This window comes from Salvia miltiorrhiza, chromosome 3, assembly GCF_028751815.1.
Source record: "Salvia miltiorrhiza cultivar Shanhuang (shh) chromosome 3, IMPLAD_Smil_shh, whole genome shotgun sequence".
NCBI classification, from domain to species: domain Eukaryota; kingdom Viridiplantae; phylum Streptophyta; class Magnoliopsida; order Lamiales; family Lamiaceae; genus Salvia; species Salvia miltiorrhiza.
Genome location: NC_080389.1, coordinates 46,002,167 through 46,021,372, shown reverse-complemented (window position 1 = coordinate 46,021,372; position 19,206 = coordinate 46,002,167). Strand labels below are relative to the sequence as shown.

General features: G+C 37.3%; 3 long non-coding RNA genes across 3 annotated transcripts; all 3 read right to left on the bottom strand.

Annotated features, from left to right (window-relative positions):
- Positions 1-1,688: 1,688 nt before the first annotated feature.
- Positions 1,689-18,219, bottom strand: LOC131016140 (uncharacterized). Its single transcript, XR_009098863.1, has 4 exons — positions 17,499-18,219; positions 15,631-15,885; positions 15,389-15,527; positions 1,689-1,870 (listed from the first exon to the last, which is right to left on the bottom strand). It is a non-coding gene; the product is annotated as an uncharacterized LOC131016140 (long non-coding RNA).
- On the bottom strand, positions 1,993-4,960 carry LOC131016138 (uncharacterized). The gene is made up of 3 exons (XR_009098861.1): positions 4,793-4,960; positions 2,873-2,939; positions 1,993-2,269 (listed from the first exon to the last, which is right to left on the bottom strand). It is a non-coding gene; the product is annotated as an uncharacterized LOC131016138 (long non-coding RNA).
- LOC131016139 (uncharacterized) lies at positions 11,743-14,711 on the bottom strand. The gene is made up of 3 exons (XR_009098862.1): positions 14,544-14,711; positions 12,623-12,689; positions 11,743-12,019 (listed from the first exon to the last, which is right to left on the bottom strand). It is a non-coding gene; the product is annotated as an uncharacterized LOC131016139 (long non-coding RNA).
- Positions 18,220-19,206: the final 987 nt, after the last annotated feature.

The following is a 19,206-nucleotide window of genomic DNA, read 5'->3' as shown; positions in this document are numbered from 1 at the left end:
GGCTAGAGTTCAACTCCTTATTTGACTTCCGCTGTACAACTAGCCAGTATATGTCTTTTGTTTCCTTAATTAAGACCTTTATGTTGTGACTCTAAACAATATCTTTTGTTGAGCCGAAACTATTAATTCGCAAGTATTTCATTCTATAAATGTTGGTTATCTGAAGCATGACACTAAACTTGTGATCTTGAAGTTATTATGTTTGTTGATGGATTCATATCACTTGAATACCTGTTTTTCTTCATCCAAAGGGGCTAAGCCCGATTGTTATCCCTTTTATTCGGATTTCACAAGGTTTTTCCCTTGTTCATTTTAAATGATGAGTCGTACCCCAATTATAGTTATTGTTTCAAGAATTGGGGTGTGACATTATGTAATCAACAGTGACTGATTTTTGACTTTAGGTATTCCCTTCTTCGATTCAAACTTTGGAGAGTCTGTGCTTTAGCTGAGAAACAATTTCGGCAGAGTTTCAGCTTATGTTGTTGAATCGGTGAAGATTGAAGTGATCCTCGAGCGCTATTTATAGGAGAAGTCTTGAATAGATCCGTTGGCGGTGAAGGTCTTCAAGATTTCTTCCGTTAGAGAGTAATTTGAACTTGGGCTGAGACTTCAATCTTCGAGGTTCCTTGTTTGGTGAGAACGGCTATTTTGAAGAGCAGGAGATGCGACATCTCTGAAAAGGTAATCACGAAAGAGGAATGGCCTCTGCAGAGAAAGGACGATCCTGAGATCTCTGCATTTAATGCGGCTGTACTTCTGGAGTGCATGGCTTACTTTGAACGTTGGAGGTTCAGTCCGAGGAAGAATGTTTAACTGATACTTGACTTTAGTATCAGTCCTCTGATCAGGCCCGGCCCTGGGCATAGGCGAGGAGTGCGACCGCCTAGGGCCCAGGGCAAAATGGGGCCCCAAATTTTTATTTTTATTGCTATTATTATATGAAAATAATTTTTATTTAGTTGTACAATGGGTCTCAAAATCAGTAAAAAAATACATACAAACCCAAAAGCTCCAATCTTATTCTATTAAAAAAAAAGGGCCCACAAGCACACAATCATATTCAATTAAAAGGGCCATTTTTTCTCATTTCGCCTAGGGCCCATGAAATATCCGGAACGGGGCTGCCTCTGATTCCACGTGGCACACATTAAGTAATAAGTCAAAATTGATTCTTCAACTGATGCTTCAGTCGTCAACTTTAGTCTTCAGTCCTTCGTTCTTCAGTCTTCATAACAGCAAGCTAAACTAGAAAAAGAACTCTAACAATTGAGTTCAAGGAGTTCTAGTCTATTACAAAAGAAACCTATTGATTTTGGTATCATCAAAACAAGGATTAAGATATTTCATTAAGTTCCCAACATGTGCAATTGTAGAATTCAAGGAAAAGTGGTGTATTTAGGGGCAATTAATATATACTCCCTCCGTCCCGCCAGTCTTGACGCGTTTGACTTCGGCACGGGAATTAAGGAATTGTAGATTAGTGTGTTAAGTGTGTAGGTAATAAAGTAGAAAAGTGATTAGATAATTAGACTTGTTTTTTTAATTCCTTTTTAATTTCTTTTTCAAAATTATTTTTAATTAGCTGAATATTTTTTTACCATTTCGGCAAACATAATTAAAAAAAAGCAAAAAACAGTCAAAATGATGATTCATCCGACACAAGTGGATATGCATATCAAAAACTTCATTTCATTAAGTGAAAGTCTGCCAACATACATAATTTCCGCTCCAAAGCTAAAAATTTTGAACTTCCCACCAAAAATTAAAATCCTATTCTATAAATAAGAATCGGACAGCAAGTACCCTTCAAAGTGGAGCTTCAACAATTTCAGTTTCAAACGAGGCAAAAATGGTGGTGATCAAGGATCTATCCTGTCACAGCCCGCCCTAACTAGGGATAGTTAGGCCGAGTGATCCACGACTAGGGATGGGGTTAAAGAAGAAGGGGAAGAAAAGGGGCGTCATTTATAGCCGTAAAACTTACTCATCTTAATAAAACTCGTCATTTTTATTCATTAATACTCAATTGAAAACAGTCTATGAAAGACTGCATAAAAGTTAATTAATATCATTAATCAAGTTATACATCATATGCAACCATTCTCTTAAGACTCAAAGTATGACATAACATACTATAACATCAACAACATCTTGCAGCGGAAAGTAGCTAGACATATGTATGAAGACATATTCTAGACAGGTTAACTATTTATTAACAACCCTGGAGACTCCGCTCATTGCAGCACCATCATCACATCAGCTCAACCTGCACATTTAGAAAACATATGCAGGGCTGAGTACAAAAGCACTCAGTGGGCACGTATGCCTAGGTATAAAAATACATGCTTCAAAACTATAAATTGTCATGCCATCATAATCAGTACAACAAGGGAGTTTTTCGCTAAAAAGGCCCAAGCTTACTAAGTTCATTTGTGATTCTTAAAGTTCGTCTGATCAGACTAAGTTCTTTTGTAATCTATCATATCTGAAACTGTGTGCCGGAGAGGTGGCCACCTCTCACAGTCACTTGACCGGCCAACCCGCTAGATGACTCACGGTCACTGGTGTACACTAGCCCTGGCAGGATAGCTATCAACTGCTCAGGACCCGAATTCGATTGCATCATTGGCAAAGCCAAAGCAGATAGATATCATACTAAAATTTAAACATTTTATGGCAAGACAATACTTGAAATAACTTTAACTCAAAGATTTTGTCATGAAATAACTTGCTCAAAGGTAGCATTAAACTCGTTTGATAGATATATAAAACTGAAATTAACAGTTAAATCATCTCATGCATTCATTCGTATAAGAGGCCTACGACAAGCAGGGGATCTCTATATACGTATAGTAAAAGTAATGCCCACCTCGTTGTGTCTCTGTATCAATGAGTAACGTCACTCTCTCCCTCAAGTCGTTACTTCCCAAAAGGACCTTCATCGTTATGAAGAATTGGTGAGAAGTTATAAAAGAAACCTCGATTAATAATCTAATCTCTTTTATGAAACATTAGTATCTCTAATGTTCATCTCTCTTGATTGTTAATCAATATAACAATTATTATCTCTCGTCATTACTCATTAATTATAACATCCTTATGTTATAATTAGCAGCGCTTCAATTAAAAGAAATATTTAACACATCGAAAAGTCCACTTTCTTAGCAGATCTATTCGCTCTCATCTCGTCTAATTAACCGATTAGAAAGTTAAACTTTCCATTAGGCATGTATTTGAGTCACGGTCAACAAGAATTGACTATGCTCAAATTCTAATTTCACTAAAAATTTCGGCATGACCTATTCATATATAATGTCAGCCACGAGATTTCAACGCGTGAATCTCACTACGTGAACTCGTCTCTCGACTCAAAACTTAACATCTTGACATCTTTTCAACGCAAACCAAACAATTCAAAATCATCAAAACTCTTTATCAGTAAACTATCATTTATACTCGACACCAATTGTTCGAGTGTCAGATACCAACATTTATGTGCGTTAATCATAACTCTCACAACTCACACCATTTAGTCATATCGTATCATCCATCAAAACAAATATAATCAAGTTGTTTTCTAGAAAGTTTTGCTGTTTTTGTGTCATCTTTAAAAATTCATAACAACCAACTCAATCATCATAAACTCTCATACCAATTGATCTCAAAAACTTCATGAAGTGTAGTTCACTCTAAAAATGGTAGTTAACCAAAAAGGTTAAAGGTTTTTTGGAGATATTGCTCTTTTAGTGCAGGCTGTCAAAGATTGACAGTTTCTGCCAATTTTGTTTAGGCCATTAGAAACCAAGGCAAACCTTAATAAAATTCCATCAAATTTAATCATCCAAAACTAAAGGTATCCTTGAAGATTTGGTTAAAATTTCACAAGAGAAAACGTTCATATGATCTGCCAAATAAACAATGAAACTCATACACTTTTACTGTTGGACAAATATGACAGCAGAACAGGGCATTTTTGAAATAATAAACTGCTCTGTTTCAGAGGTCATAAAAATCGAAATCTTATGTTTTTAGAAAAGTATTGAAGTCTAGTTTCGTTTAAAAAAAACGGTGATGCAAAATCCTTCATGGATTAATAGATATAAACGTTTTTGTGAAGTCTACCAATAGTTGACAGATTCTGTCAAGGATTTTTCAAAATATCTTTAAAATAGCAAACATCATCCAAAAGACATGAAATTTTGCAGCAACGAAATACACATATCATAGATAAACATACTAAAATTTCAGAGCCATCAAGCAATGAAAACTCATCGAAACATAAGCTTGAAACTGCTGTAAAATTTTGACAGAATTCCAGTTTTAATTTCGTTCAACAATTATCATCCATAAATTGTAAATCAATTAGCATGCTCATGTGACATCGTAGAACACATATACGCAATAATATTCATTATGCAACGTCTCAAACTTCACGAATTTAAATAATCATACTCTAAAAATTTATACAATTTTCGTGCTTGGAAAAATACGAATTTAATATATATCGATTCTAGCATACCCCTAAGCACAAATATCAAGTCAAAACGATCAAACAAAAATCGAAAGACAAGCTAATATGTGAAAAACGGGGCTGCCCTCATGGGTTTCATAGCTACGGTTCGTTCCGTTCTTACTCCCTTCATTAAACATGCTCAACATCTACCCAAGAACAACATACTAAAATTTCACGACGATCCGACGTCGTTTCAAAATAAAGTCGAGAATCGACGTTTTTCGACGTCGACGAAAATCGAAAATAAAACCATCAAAACGTAGGTAGAGATCTTACCTACTTAGATACATGATCGAAAAGATGATCGGCGCTCGTCTCGGTGCTCAAATCGGAGCTTGAAACCTCCGTCCAAGCTAAAAATGGTGTTTGGCGTGTTTGAGTGTGAGTGTGTGAGAGAGAGATAGAGAATGAGTGTTGTGGCTGATATCAACGTGAGTTAGTGAGGGGAAAGGGGTTTTGGGCGGTTGGGGGGTGGTTTTGGTAGGGTAGGCCTAGATATTTAGTCGTTAAATATCTCGTTTCGTCTCGTCTCGTTTTAACGACTAACTACCCATACTCTTCGTTACTCGCCCTCTCAACTCCTACTCACTTTTATTACACTCGTAATTCTATATAAATATAGAAAATACAAGCTCGTTCTCGAAATTCTGATAAACGAGATTTACACGTTTATCGAGAAATCCCGATTTACTATTCACTCGTCGTCCAAAAATAAAAACTTTCATTATTGGACTCGTATCGAAAAACTAAGAATATTTCTCGACGACGTGCACGTAAGATTTTGAAAGTCGACAAAAAGACGAAATAGCAGTATTTTACTATTCATCGTCAAAAAGTCAAAATTTTCAAAAACGTCTTAACGGACTCAGATCTCACTTCCGAGTTCACCGTTCTCATTCAAATAATTATCTCGAATTATTCGAATACTCAAACTCAATTTTGGATATAAAATCTCACATCATCCAAACATCATCAAAAGAACATCTCAACATCTTTTTTTTAAAAAAAAAAAAAAAAACTTCATAACTCATCATCTATGTACAAAGTAATCAAACAAGGGATCTATACCCTAATTACTCAAACTTAAGCAATTAAACACGTCATCAAAAGCCCGGGTATTACATACCTTCCCCCTTAAAATAAATTTCGTCCCGAAATTTGTACCTCTTGTAAATGTTTCGGGTACTTCTCTCACATCTTATCCTCAAGCTCTCTTTCCACTTCTTTCTAACTATCATATCTCCATTGGACCTTATCCAATGCAATCGACTTATTACTCAATTGCCAAATTTTAAGATTTAGCATCATCTGAGGTCTCTCTTCATAACTCAAGTCTGGTTCTAAGATCATTTCTTCTTAGTAAACCACATGGTTTGGGTCGAAAATATATATCCTCTCAATTGTGACACGTGAAACACGTTATGCACATTTCCAAAGCTAGGTGGCAAAGCCAACCTGTACGCTATTGGACCTATCTTTTGCAATATCTCGTAAGGACTTATAACTCTGGGTCTAAGCTGTCCTTTAACTCCAAATCTATTCATCCCCTTTTGAGGGTGAAACCTTCAAGAAAACTTCGTCTCCTATCTCGATACTTTGTCTCACATCTTATAGGCAAACTCAATTAGTGGCAACACATTCTCCCGATGTACTCCTCTATCAAGGATAGTAGTTCTTATCATATCTTCTATCGTTTGCTATGCTAAAATTCATCCTTGTACCCAACTCTTTCTGTAACTCATCCATAAACGTGATGATTTTTTTTTTGGATCTCTCTCTGAGGTGATCTACACCGGTACTCAAAGCAATCTTATAATCTCACGAACGTACAATTGTGCTAACTTATCTGGTCCATACGCGATTAGGATCGGTATGAAATGTGCAGATTTTGTTAGTCGATCTACAATCACCCAAATTGCTGTATTTTCTCTTTGACTTTTGGGTAAAGCTGTCACAAAATCCATCGTTATGTGATCCCATTTCTACTCGGGAATCTCCAACGGTTTTAACTTCCCATAGGGTCGTTGGTGTAATGCTTTCACTTGCTGACAAGCTAAGCATCGCTCTACAAACAAAGCTATGTCTCGTTTCATTCCGTCCCACAAAAATCTCTTTTTTTTTTCCACAACCTGATACATCTTTGTGCCTCCTGGGTGGGCGGTGTAAGGCGTGTCATGAGTCTCACTCATGATCGTATTCTTAAGTTCATCATCGCGGGGAATGCATCTTCTCCCCTCAAATAAGATAGCATTGTCTGATTTTTTTTTTTTTTTTTTTTTGTAACTCTTGAGATCTCCTGCTCTTATCCTTTCTCGTAACTTGTTCATTGTCTCATCTTTCCTTGTGCTTCAATCACCATTTTCCTCAAACTAGGCATCGTCTCAACAATACTCGCTATCGTCCCTGGTGGTTTTATCATCTCTATCCTCATCTTGTCAAAGTCCTTTATAAGCTCATCCTCTCTCGTGAGAAGACATCCTTACTTTGACGAGACTTTTCGGCTCAATGCATCGGCTACTACATTGGCCTTGCTAGGGTGATAATTAATGTCGCAGTTAACATCCTTTACTAATTCGAGCCATCTCATTTGCCTCATGTTAATATCCTTATGCTCGAAAAATTATTTCAAAGTTTTGTGGTTTGTGAAAATCTCACATCTAACTCCGTAGAGATGATGTCTCCAAATTTTCAGGGCATGCACAACGCCTGCAAGCTCTAAATCATGCGTTGGATAATTTATCTCGTGGGGTCTAAGTTATCGTGATGCATAGACTATAACTCTTTCTTCTTGCATCAAAACACATCCTAGCCCACTCTCTAACGCATCTGCGTAGATGGTATACTCTTTATCCATTTCTAGGACTATCAACACTGGTGCTGTAGTCAATTTCCTTTAAGCTCTTAAAAACTCTTTTCACACTCCTCTTTCCAATTGTATTTAGCTTATTTTCTAAGTAATTGTGTCATCGGTCTTGCTATCGTGGAAAATCCTTCAATAAACCTCTGATAGTATCCTGCTAAGCCTAAAAAGTTGAGAATCTTGTTAGGCGTAGTTGGTGATCTCCACTCATGTACAGCTTGTACCTTGACGGGGTCAACTTTAATTCCTTCAGATGATATAACATGTCCTAGTAAAGTTACTTTGTTCAACCAAAACTCGCACTTGGTGAATTTGGCAAAAAGCTTCTCAACTCTTAGTGTTTCCAACATCGTTTTCAAATGTTTTGGAGCTCCTGCTCATTCTTCGAATAGATGAGAATATCATCTATGAAAACTAGGACAAATTTATCCAGTTATTGATGAAAACTCAATTCATGTGATCCATGAAAACTACTGGTGCCTTCGTCAAACCGAATGGCATAACTATGAACTCATAGTGCTCATACCTCATTTGAAAAGCTGTCTTAGGTATATCATTCTGTCAAAATTTGAACTGGTGGTAATATGATCTCAAGTCAACTTTCAAGAAAAATGCGCTCCTCGTAATTGATCAAACAAGTCATCTATCCTCGGCAAAGGATATTTGTTCTTGAGTGTCAATTTATTCAGCTCTCGATAATCTATGCACATTCTCAACGTGCCATCCTTCTTTTTGACAAAAAGGACTGGTGCTCCCCACAGGGATACACTAGGTCTAATAAAACCTAACTCGAGCAATTCTTGTAGCTGAATCTTCAGCTCTTGTAGCTCCTTAGGCGCCATTCTATAGGGTGCCTTCGACACTAGTGCTGATCCAGGTTCTAGATCGATAGTGAACTCCAACTGTCTTGTTGGTGGCAATCCTGGTAAAACCTCGGAAAATACATCTCTATATTCCCTTATCACTGCTACATCCTCAAAGTTTATTTTTTTACTTGATTATCCTTCATCATTCAAGTAAACTAGGTAAGCTTGTGCTCCTTTCTTCTTTACCAATTTCGACGCCTGAAGTGCCGAAACGATTGGAACTCTCTTCTTTCTATCAATGCCGTGAAAACATGTCTGTTCCTTCCCAGGTGGTTGAAAAGTTATCTGTCTCTTCTTACAATCAATCGGGGCAAAGTTCTCTGCTAACCAGTCCATCCTTAGAATAATGTCTACGTTCCACATAGGCATTAAGTGCAAGGTTCTTGTTTTCATCTTTAGTGATCCTAACTCAACTCTAATTTAGAAATCATGTGAGAAACTGTAGTAGCTCTTCCTACAGGAGTGATTACTCTCAACTTGGGACTAGCTCGTTTTTGGTTCGAGTTTGAAGGTAACATGCTTCAACCAATTAAAGAATGCGAAGCTCCTGTATTAAACAGGATTCTAACTGGTGCATCCAATAACTTGCCCATACTACCTTAAAGTCCTGCCTTAAACCGGCACTTAAAACTCAGACATCTCTTCATCATTATCCATCTTCTGATGAGCGAACGTGATAGCTCACAGAATTGTCAATTATACTCTACAATCGATTTCTTTCCTTGCATCAAACTTCGATAATCAGCCTCTCGCTGCTTACTGTACTCCTCGGTACATACTTCTCAAGAGTAGTCTTCAATTGTTCTCAGGTGTAGTTTACCAGTTGCTCGGGTGTTAAAGTCCTCTGACGTGCCTCTCACTGGTCTTATACATCAAAAGAATCTACTAGGATAACTCAAAAGTTGTAAGGGTTCAACCCTAGAATGACATCAAAACAAATTGTTCAAGAGACTCAAATGAATGACCAGAGGGTGGAATGAAGTAACTACCAGGTCGAACAAAAATGACCTAGAGTAAGAACCCATCTGGCTTTTCAACCGAAAGTTGAAACACATGGGTTTATAAACCCAAAACACGTCTACTGAGATTTGGATCATGCGGACTGGCCAGGTCCAACATAATCACTCCCCAGTCACACGGGATATACTATCCCGAACTTGGAAATTCTGTGTCTTCTAAACCCTCAACATACTATACATAACAAAACTTAAGTTCACACCAGCAAGCTAAAAGCTTAAACTCAGGGTCCTATGTTCTAGACTCTTGTTTCGAAAGTTCAATATTTTTTACTCTCCTCTCATGTTGCGGTGGTGGTGGCGGAGTATTATCCCGCCTATCCTTCACATCACACTCTTGATGACATCTTTGAGGCATTTTTGAAATCACAAAAGGAAAACTCAACTCGACCAACGCTCTAAGCATCCTCAAAACTCAAGTTCAATTTACTAACTCAACTTTAAGGAAACCCTCACGGTCACCTTAACATTCATCTGTAAGGCAATAAGCACTCACGAAATGCTAACAAAAAGACCACTCTGGTCAACCTAATATATCCATCAGTAGAATGCCTCTTTTTAGAGGGCTTACATAAAGGGGTTATTTAAACCCTACAAAAACCATAGTATCTATCGTAATGTCCCTTCTAAATCGACACCATTAATAGTACTATGTCTCGGTCTGGACCTCCTACGGTAATTGCTACCAGTTAACTCATCTAGTTGCTACTTTAGCACACTAGGAACATCCATCTATTTAACATCAGTAGGGTACTAAATTCGCATGCTTATCTATCATCATGTCAAAATCTCAAGTACCAGTATCTCCTAAGTAAGTTATATACATCGCAATGTAATTGCAACTAATCAAAAACGAGGGTGTACCGCGCATACTCTCAAGATCATCCTTAGCTCTAGCCTACATCGACTTCTCTTCTCATCCTCATCAACTCTAGCCCTCCTCGGCTACTTCTCATCCTCATTATCGTTTATCATTTTATCATCTTTGGTAACTGATACTCAAGGATCGACTCGATATCTACTACACTCTTCTAGAGTCCCTGGTAGAAAACAAGCATCCGGTCAGTAGATCCGCATAGAAAATCTGGGTATCTGTAACAAATCCCATCTCCTGTGGGTCCAATGCTCAAGACGACATGTCCCATCATATTGAGTGGCTTTCTTCCTTGCTCAATCCTACCACTCGATTGGTAGCACGGGGACTAGGTGCACGATGCCATCCAGTCTAGTAACAACCATAAGGCTTTCATCCTTTCATAGTCTATGAACATGTGTTTGAAAATCTGCTAGGGTATCTCTGTACCACATACTGTACGCCTCGTCCTCGTATCCGATCTTTCCTGAGTTCGATCTCACAACAGTCCACTTTCGTGCAGTGCCAACAGTCCTGGCCAACCTATAAGGAGAACTTAAAGGTGACTCTAGGAACTAACTCTACTTGGCTCCAGCAACAGAAATAAACAAAACATAACTTAGCAAAACTCCTATTAAGTAGTACTGTTATCTTAAAACTCAAGCTCAAAACATCTAAATTCTCATCTCGTCCCGTCTTTACTTAGTAGGGAATCTCTCTAAACAATGATATTAGATCCCTTAATCTAAATCATCGTGACTCAGTAAGACAACTCAACAATTCTCTCTCAAAGCCATCTCCAAAGACTATGGCTCATGATACCTCCTCAAGTACCATTAAGGTTGCGTGAGCAAAACTCGCGTCACAAAATAACTCAACATATCGTACAATATCTCATTGCAGCATGCTAATAACTCATCATTAATCATGCTATTATACTCAAGCTCATAACTCAAACTCATAACTCAAACCAACAAGTACTTAAAGCAATTGCTAATTCTCTCAAGCTTTTAGCTCTAAGTTCTCATTTCATCCTTCTACTTAGTAAAAAAAATCTCTATTAACAATGACATTAGATTCCTTCATCTAAATCATCGTGACTTATCACAACTGCTCAAACAATTCTCATCACAAAACATCTCAAATACATCACATCATAACTCATAATTATGCATCCTCAATCATATAACATCATATGATATAAACGCTCTCATGATTCATCATGTAACATCAACATATGCTCTTACAACATAATAACTCATTATTAATCATGTTGTCATCCTCAAACTCAAACTATGCACCTTTAAAGTGTAACATCATAACTCATCATATAACCTCAACATCATGCTCTTCAAAATTTAACGTCAAATAAACTTTGAAATTTTACATACCTCGTTGAGCCTGGTGTGATGGTGCGCTGAGCTCACGGTTGTTAATAACTATTAGTCTAGTGACTCATTCTAGACTAAACTCAAGACTTCTAATTTAGAGCTTTCCTTCGCTCTGATACCACTCTGTCACAGCCCGCCCTAACTAGGGATAGTTAGGCCGAGTGATCCACGACTAGGGATGGGGTTAAAGAAGAAGGGGAAGAAAAGGGGCGTCATTTATAGCCGTAAAACTTACTCATCTTAATAAAACTCGTCATTTTTATTCATTAATACTCAATTGAAAACAGTCTATGAAAGACTGCATAAAAGTTAATTAATATCATTAATCAAGTTATACATCATATGCAACCATTCTCTTAAGACTCAAAGTATGACATAACATACTATAACATCAACAACATCTTGCAGCGGAAAGTAGCTAGACATATGTATGAAGACATATTCTAGACAGGTTAACTATTTATTAACAACCCTGGAGACTCCGCTCATTGCAGCACCATCATCACATCAGCTCAACCTGCACATTTAGAAAACATATGCAGGGCTGAGTACAAAAGCACTCAGTGGGCACGTATGCCTAGGTATAAAAATACATGCTTCAAAACTATAAATTGTCATGCCATCATAATCAGTACAGCAAGGGAGTTTTTCGCTAAAAAGGCCCAAGCTTACTAAGTTCATTTGTGATTCTTAAAGTTCGTCTGATCAGACTAAGTTCTTTTGTAATCTATCATATCTGAAACTGTGTGCCGGAGAGGTGGCCACCTCTCACGGTCACTTGACCGGCCAACCCGCTAGATGACTCACGGTCACTGGTGTACACTAGCCCTGACAGGATAGCTATCAACTGCTCAGGACCCGAATTCGATTGCATCATTGGCAAAGCCAAAGCAGATAGATATCATACTAAAATTTAAACATTTTATGGCAAGACAATACTTGAAATAACTTTAACTCAAAGATTTTGTCATGAAATAACTTGCTCAAAGGTAGCATTAAACTCGTTTGATAGATATATAAAACTGAAATTAACAGTTAAATCATCTCATGCATTCATTCGTATAAGAGGCCTACGACAAGCAGGGGATCTCTATATACGTATAGTAAAAGTAATGCCCACCTCGTTGTGTCTCTGTATCAATGAGTAACGTCACTCTCTCCCTCAAGTCGTTACTTCCCAAAAGGACCTTCATCGTTATGAAGAATTGGTGAGAAGTTATAAAAGAAACCTCGATTAATAATCTAATCTCTTTTATGAAACATTAGTATCTCTAATGTTCATCTCTCTTGATTGTTAATCAATATAACAATTATTATCTCTCGTCATTACTCATTAATTATAACATCCTTATGTTATAATTAGCAGCGCTTCAATTAAAAGAAATATTTAACACATCGAAAAGTCCACTTTCTTAGTAGATCTATTCGCTCTCATCTCGTCTAATTAACCGATTAGAAAGTTAAACTTTCCATTAGGCATGTATTTGAGTCACGGTCAACAAGAATTGACTATGCTCAAATTCTAATTTCACTAAAAATTTCGGCATGACCTATTCATATATAATGTCAGCCACGAGATTTCAACGCGTGAATCTCACTACGTGAACTCGTCTCTCGACTCAAAACTTAACATCTTGACATCTTTTCAACGCAAACCAAACAATTCAAAATCATCAAAACTCTTTATCAGTAAACTATCATTTATACTCGACACCAATTGTTCGAGTGTCAGATACCAACATTTATGTGCGTTAATCATAACTCTCACAACTCACACCATTTAGTCATATCGTATCATCCATCAAAACAAATATAATCAAGTTGTTTTCTAGAAAGTTTTGCTGTTTTTGTGTCATCTTTAAAAATTCATAACAACCAACTCAATCATCATAAACTCTCATACCAATTGATCTCAAAAACTTCATGAAGTGTAGTTCACTCTAAAAATGGTAGTTAACCAAAAAGGTTAAAGGTTTTTTTGGAGATATTGCTCTTTTAGTGCAGGCTGTCAAAGATTGACAGTTTCTGCCAATTTTGTTTAGGCCATTAGAAACCAAGGCAAACCTTAATAAAATTCCATCAAATTTAATCATCCAAAACTAAAGGTATCCTTGAAGATTTGGTTAAAATTTCACAAGAGAAAACGTTCATATGATCTGCCAAATAAACAATGAAACTCATACACTTTTACTGTTGGACAAATATGACAGCAGAACAGGGCATTTTTGAAATAATAAACTGCTCTGTTTCAGAGGTCATAAAAATCGAAATCTTATGTTTTTAGAAAAGTATTGAAGTCTAGTTTCGTTTAAAAAAAACGGTGATGCAAAATCCTTCATGGATTAATAGATATAAACGTTTTTGTGAAGTCTACCAATAGTTGACAGATTCTGTCAAGGATTTTTCAAAATATCTTTAAAATAGCAAACATCATCCAAAAGACATGAAATTTTGCAGCAACGAAATACACATATCATAGATAAACATACTAAAATTTCAGAGCCATCAAGCAATGAAAACTCATCGAAACATAAGCTTGAAACTGCTGTAAAATTTTGACAGAATTCCAGTTTTAATTTCGTTCAACAATTATCATCCATAAATTGTAAATCAATTAGCATGCTCATGTGACATCGTAGAACACATATACGCAATAATATTCATTATGCAACGTCTCAAACTTCACGAATTTAAATAATCATACTCTAAAAATTTATACAATTTTCGTGCTTGGAAAAATACGAATTTAATATATATCGATTCTAGCATACCCCTAAGCACAAATATCAAGTCAAAACGATCAAACAAAAATCGAAAGACAAGCTAATATGTGAAAAACGGGGCTGCCCTCATGGGTTTCATAGCTACGGTTCGTTCCGTTCTTACTCCCTTCATTAAACATGCTCAACATCTACCCAAGAACAACATACTAAAATTTCACGACGATCCGACGTCGTTTCAAAATAAAGTCGAGAATCGACGTTTTTCGACGTCGACGAAAATCGAAAATAAAACCATCAAAACGTAGGTAGAGATCTTACCTACTTAGATACATGATCGAAAAGATGATCGGCGCTCGTCTCGGTGCTCAAATCGGAGCTTGAAACCTCCGTCCAAGCTAAAAATGGTGTTTGGCGTGTTTGAGTGTGAGTGTGTGAGAGAGAGATAGAGAATGAGTGTTGTGGCTGATATCAACGTGAGTTAGTGAGGGGAAAGGGGTTTTGGGCGGTTGGGGGGTGGTTTTGGTAGGGTAGGCCTAGATATTTAGTCGTTAAATATCTCGTTTCGTCTCGTCTCGTTTTAACGACTAACTACCCATACTCTTCGTTACTCGCCCTCTCAACTCCTACTCACTTTTATTACACTCGTAATTCTATATAAATATAGAAAATACAAGCTCGTTCTCGAAATTCTGATAAACGAGATTTACACGTTTATCGAGAAATCCCGATTTACTATTCACTCGTCGTCCAAAAATAAAAACTTTCATTATTGGACTCGTATCGAAAAACTAAGAATATTTCTCGACGACGTGCACGTAAGATTTTGAAAGTCGACAAAAAGACGAAATAGCAGTATTTTACTATTCATCGTCAAAAAGTCAAAATTTTCAAAAACGTCTTAACGGACTCAGATCTCACTTCCGAGTTCACCGTTCTCATTCAAATAATTATCTCGAATTATTCGAATACTCAAACTCAATTTCGGATATAAAATCTCACATCATCCAAACATCATCAAAAGAACACTCAACATCTTTTTTTTTTTTTTTAAAAAGAAAACTTCATAACTCATCATCTATGTACAAAGTAATCAAACAAGGGATCTATACCCTAATTACTCAAACTTAAGCAATTAAACACGTCATCAAAAGCCCGGGTATTACATATCCACCCCAAAAAGAAATGAAATTGTGCAATATCTTCTTGAAGGAAGTGTGAATGGGAAGCCCCTTCGTGGAAAGAAGCATCAAGCCATCGAGAAATTCTCGATCTCCCGTTCAACTGTTTACCGGCTATGGGAAGCTGCAAAAAAACAAAGACAAAATGGTGGAGTGATTCATCTTCAAAGTGGAAAGCTAAATTTTAAAAAGAAAAAGGTGTTGATTCTTGACACTAATCTACTTACCAGTATACAGTTATCAAAGAGAGGCAGTATACGAACTTTAGCAAAGGGTTTAGGACAAAGCAAGAGTACAGTGGGCAGATGGGTGCGCACTGGAGCAATTCGAACTCACACATCAGCCATAAAACCCAACTTAACAGCCCCCAACAAGATGTTAAGGTTGAGGTTTGCCCTTGGAGCTTTAGAGCTTGATAGAATCCTTGACGTATTCAGATTTCGCAATATGCACAACACCGTGCATATTGACGAAAAATGGTTCTACATCACACAAGGCAGCAAACGATTTTACATGGCTCCAGAAGAAGTAGACCCACACAGAACATGTAGGAGCAAGAATTTCATTAAAAAAATCATGTTCATCTGCGCCGTATCAAGACCACTAATTTCAGCAACTGGATTGGTGTTGTTTAATGGAAAAATTGGTATTTTTCCATTTATAGAGCACGTACCAGCAAAAAGAAAAAGCAGAAACAGAGAAGCGGGAACTTTAGAGACCAAACCCATCGATTCAATCACAAGAGAAGTCATGAGGAGATGTTTCATCGACAAGGTAGCTTCATGTTATTGATAACATGAATTTATTGTTTTTAGAGGTCTCAGAATGAGTATTCCTCATCATCATAGACTAAGTACCCCTCGTACCAAGTGTTGATCTGTTCTTAATCAGTTTTTAATGCATATTGAAGTGTGTATCTGTTCTAGATTCAGTTTTGTGCACTAAAGGCAGAGTGTATCTGTTCTTAATCAATTCTCTGCATTTATTACACATAAATGCATCACATAATGATTATATATGTTCACATAATTGCCTTAATTTCAGCTTGTGCCAGCCATCATGGATATATGGCCAGCGGGTGCAAGTAAAGACATATACATCCAACAAGACAATGCTAGACCGCACATCAATGACAATGATGAAGAATTCAGGGCCGCTGCAACGAAAAATGGGTTCAATATCAGGATAGTACAGCAGCCACCAAATTCCCCTGACTGTAATGTTAATGATTTAGGGTGGTTTAGGGCCATTCAATCATTACAAGTGGAGACATCAGCTAACACAGTGGATGAACTTATTCATGCAGTTATCAACTCTTTCAACAAGCTTGAAGCTAACACATTGAATAATGTTTTTCTAAGTTTACAGGGATGCATGATTGAAATCATGAAGATAAGAGGGCAAAACTCCTATAAAATCCCACATATGGGAAAAGGAGCATTGATTAGAGCAGATCAACTACCCAAGAATTTGGAGGTACCTATGGAATTGGTGATTCAATGCCTTGATTACCTTAAAGAAGCTGGATGCAACGAAGAGATGGTTGAAATAATGGCCATTCTAGGTTTGTAAACAAGTTTTAGGGAGAAAATGATAGTCTTTTTGTAAAGTCCAGTGACTCACTTCAGTTTTTTTGTGGAAAATGAGTCTTTTTTGTAAAGTGCAGTGACTCAGTTCAGTTTTAGGGATGAAATTAGTCTTTTTGTAAAGTCCACTGACTCATTTCAAATTTAGGGGTGAAATGAGTCTTTTTGTAAAGTACAGTGATCATATCAATTCAGAAGCACAAGTTGTATGTAAATTAGATTATGCTTTCAATTATGCATTCATGTTTACCCAAACACAAGCAAACAATACCAACAGAGCAGATATGGAACAACTATCAGCCATAAAACCAATTTCCAAACAGAAGCAAAACCCAGCACAGTGGGTTATCAACAACAATCAGCAATACCAACAGAGCAGATACCAAAGAGAATATTATCATCATCAATCAGCAATACCAACACAAGCAATACGAACACCACAACCACCAACAATCGATATTAGAGGCAGATATTGAAAGATCTCACCAAAATTGACCATCAGAAATTACCCATCAATCAGCAATACCAACAGAATACAAACCCTCCTCCTTCATCTGCCGCTCAGCCTCTTCGACGGCCGCATCCCAGGTCTCACCTTCCTTCGGGAAAGGAAAGTAAGGATCCACCAAGTCTTCCTCATTTTCCATCGAAGACATATCATCGTCGGATTCCCAATCGAAATCGGCGCTCCAGCCATAAGATCCACCACGAATCCAGTAAGGATCGGTGGAAGATTTACTGAGAGATCCACCGGCAGATTTACAGAGATCTCTGCCATCGACGAGCCGTCCGCCGCCGGCGAGCCCTCCGCTCTCGTCGGTCATCGCCGTGGGGGGGCGGCGGAGACGGCCATATCTCGGGTGATTAGTGGAGATCGAAGAGGGATACGGCGAAAACATACAGATCGGAGTTTCTTCGGTCTTGGAGGTGGGGATCGGAGTTTCTTTCGACTTTGAGGTGGAGATCGGAGAGGGATTACGAGGTGGAGGTCGGAGATTCTTAAGGATTAAATCAACGGGAGGGCGATTTAAGGGCCGACGAGGATTCACCCAACCATTCTCATCCGAAGGCGGCATGGATTCCATGGGCGGCCGTCGTCGACGGTGGCGGCTGAAGTTAGTCGGAGGTTTGAGGCAATTGAAGGTGGTGATTTGCTGAGAGAGAGAGAGAGAGAGAGAGAGAGAGGCGGAATACTAGGGTTTGAGGCAAGGATCTCAAAATGAGGACAGAGGAGAAATGAGGCTTCCAACTATTGCCTTTTTTTTTACACGCGTTTATTAGAATAACTTAAGCACAATTAAGACCCCTAATTTTTTCCTAATTATTACCCAAAAAGGAAACGTGTCAAGACTCGTGGGACGGCCCAAAAAGGAAAACGTGTCAAGACTCGTGGGACGGAGGGAGTATATATATAGGGAGAGGTTCAAGAAAGAACCATAAATAAAAGAAGACCAGAGAATCATTTTCAGCCATTTGATCATCAAGATCTACGGTGGATGCATCATCTTGTTGGATGAATGCAGATCCTGGGTTCGAATCCTGAAGGGAGCATTTTTTTTAAATTTTTTTAGTGCATTAATTTTAACAGCGAATGCATTAATTTTTATAGTGGATGCATTAGATTTGATGGTTCTCTCGTTCTCACAAATAATGTAGTTCTCTCTAGAACCACACCATATACATAGAGAATAAAGACCAAATCAATGTCATTCATTAAATCCCAATCAACGATCCAGATTGCATTCGGATTTAATTTTTCATGTAATTGAAAATAGGTGATTAACATTTATTTAACAAATTCGGAAATTTCTCTCTTCCAATTCTGGGAACTGATCTATTACGACGAACATATCAATGAATATTAGTATGTTCATTTGTTTTTATACGAACAAATCGACGTACGTTCATTTATTTTTATACGAAAATATCGACGAACATATCGACGAAAATTGGTATGTTCATTTATTTTTATAGGAACATAATACATATCTACGAACATTAGTATGTTCATTTGTTTTTATACGAACATATCGACGAACATTAGTATGTTCATTTGTTCTGTGAATACGTTATTCACGTAACAAATGGATATTCCATAAATAAAAGATTTTATTAGATATATTTAGTGCAATAATTACATACATACCTTAATTAAATAAAATAACCAAAAATTAATAATCTTAATTAATCAGTTGAATGATCACCATTAGATTAAAC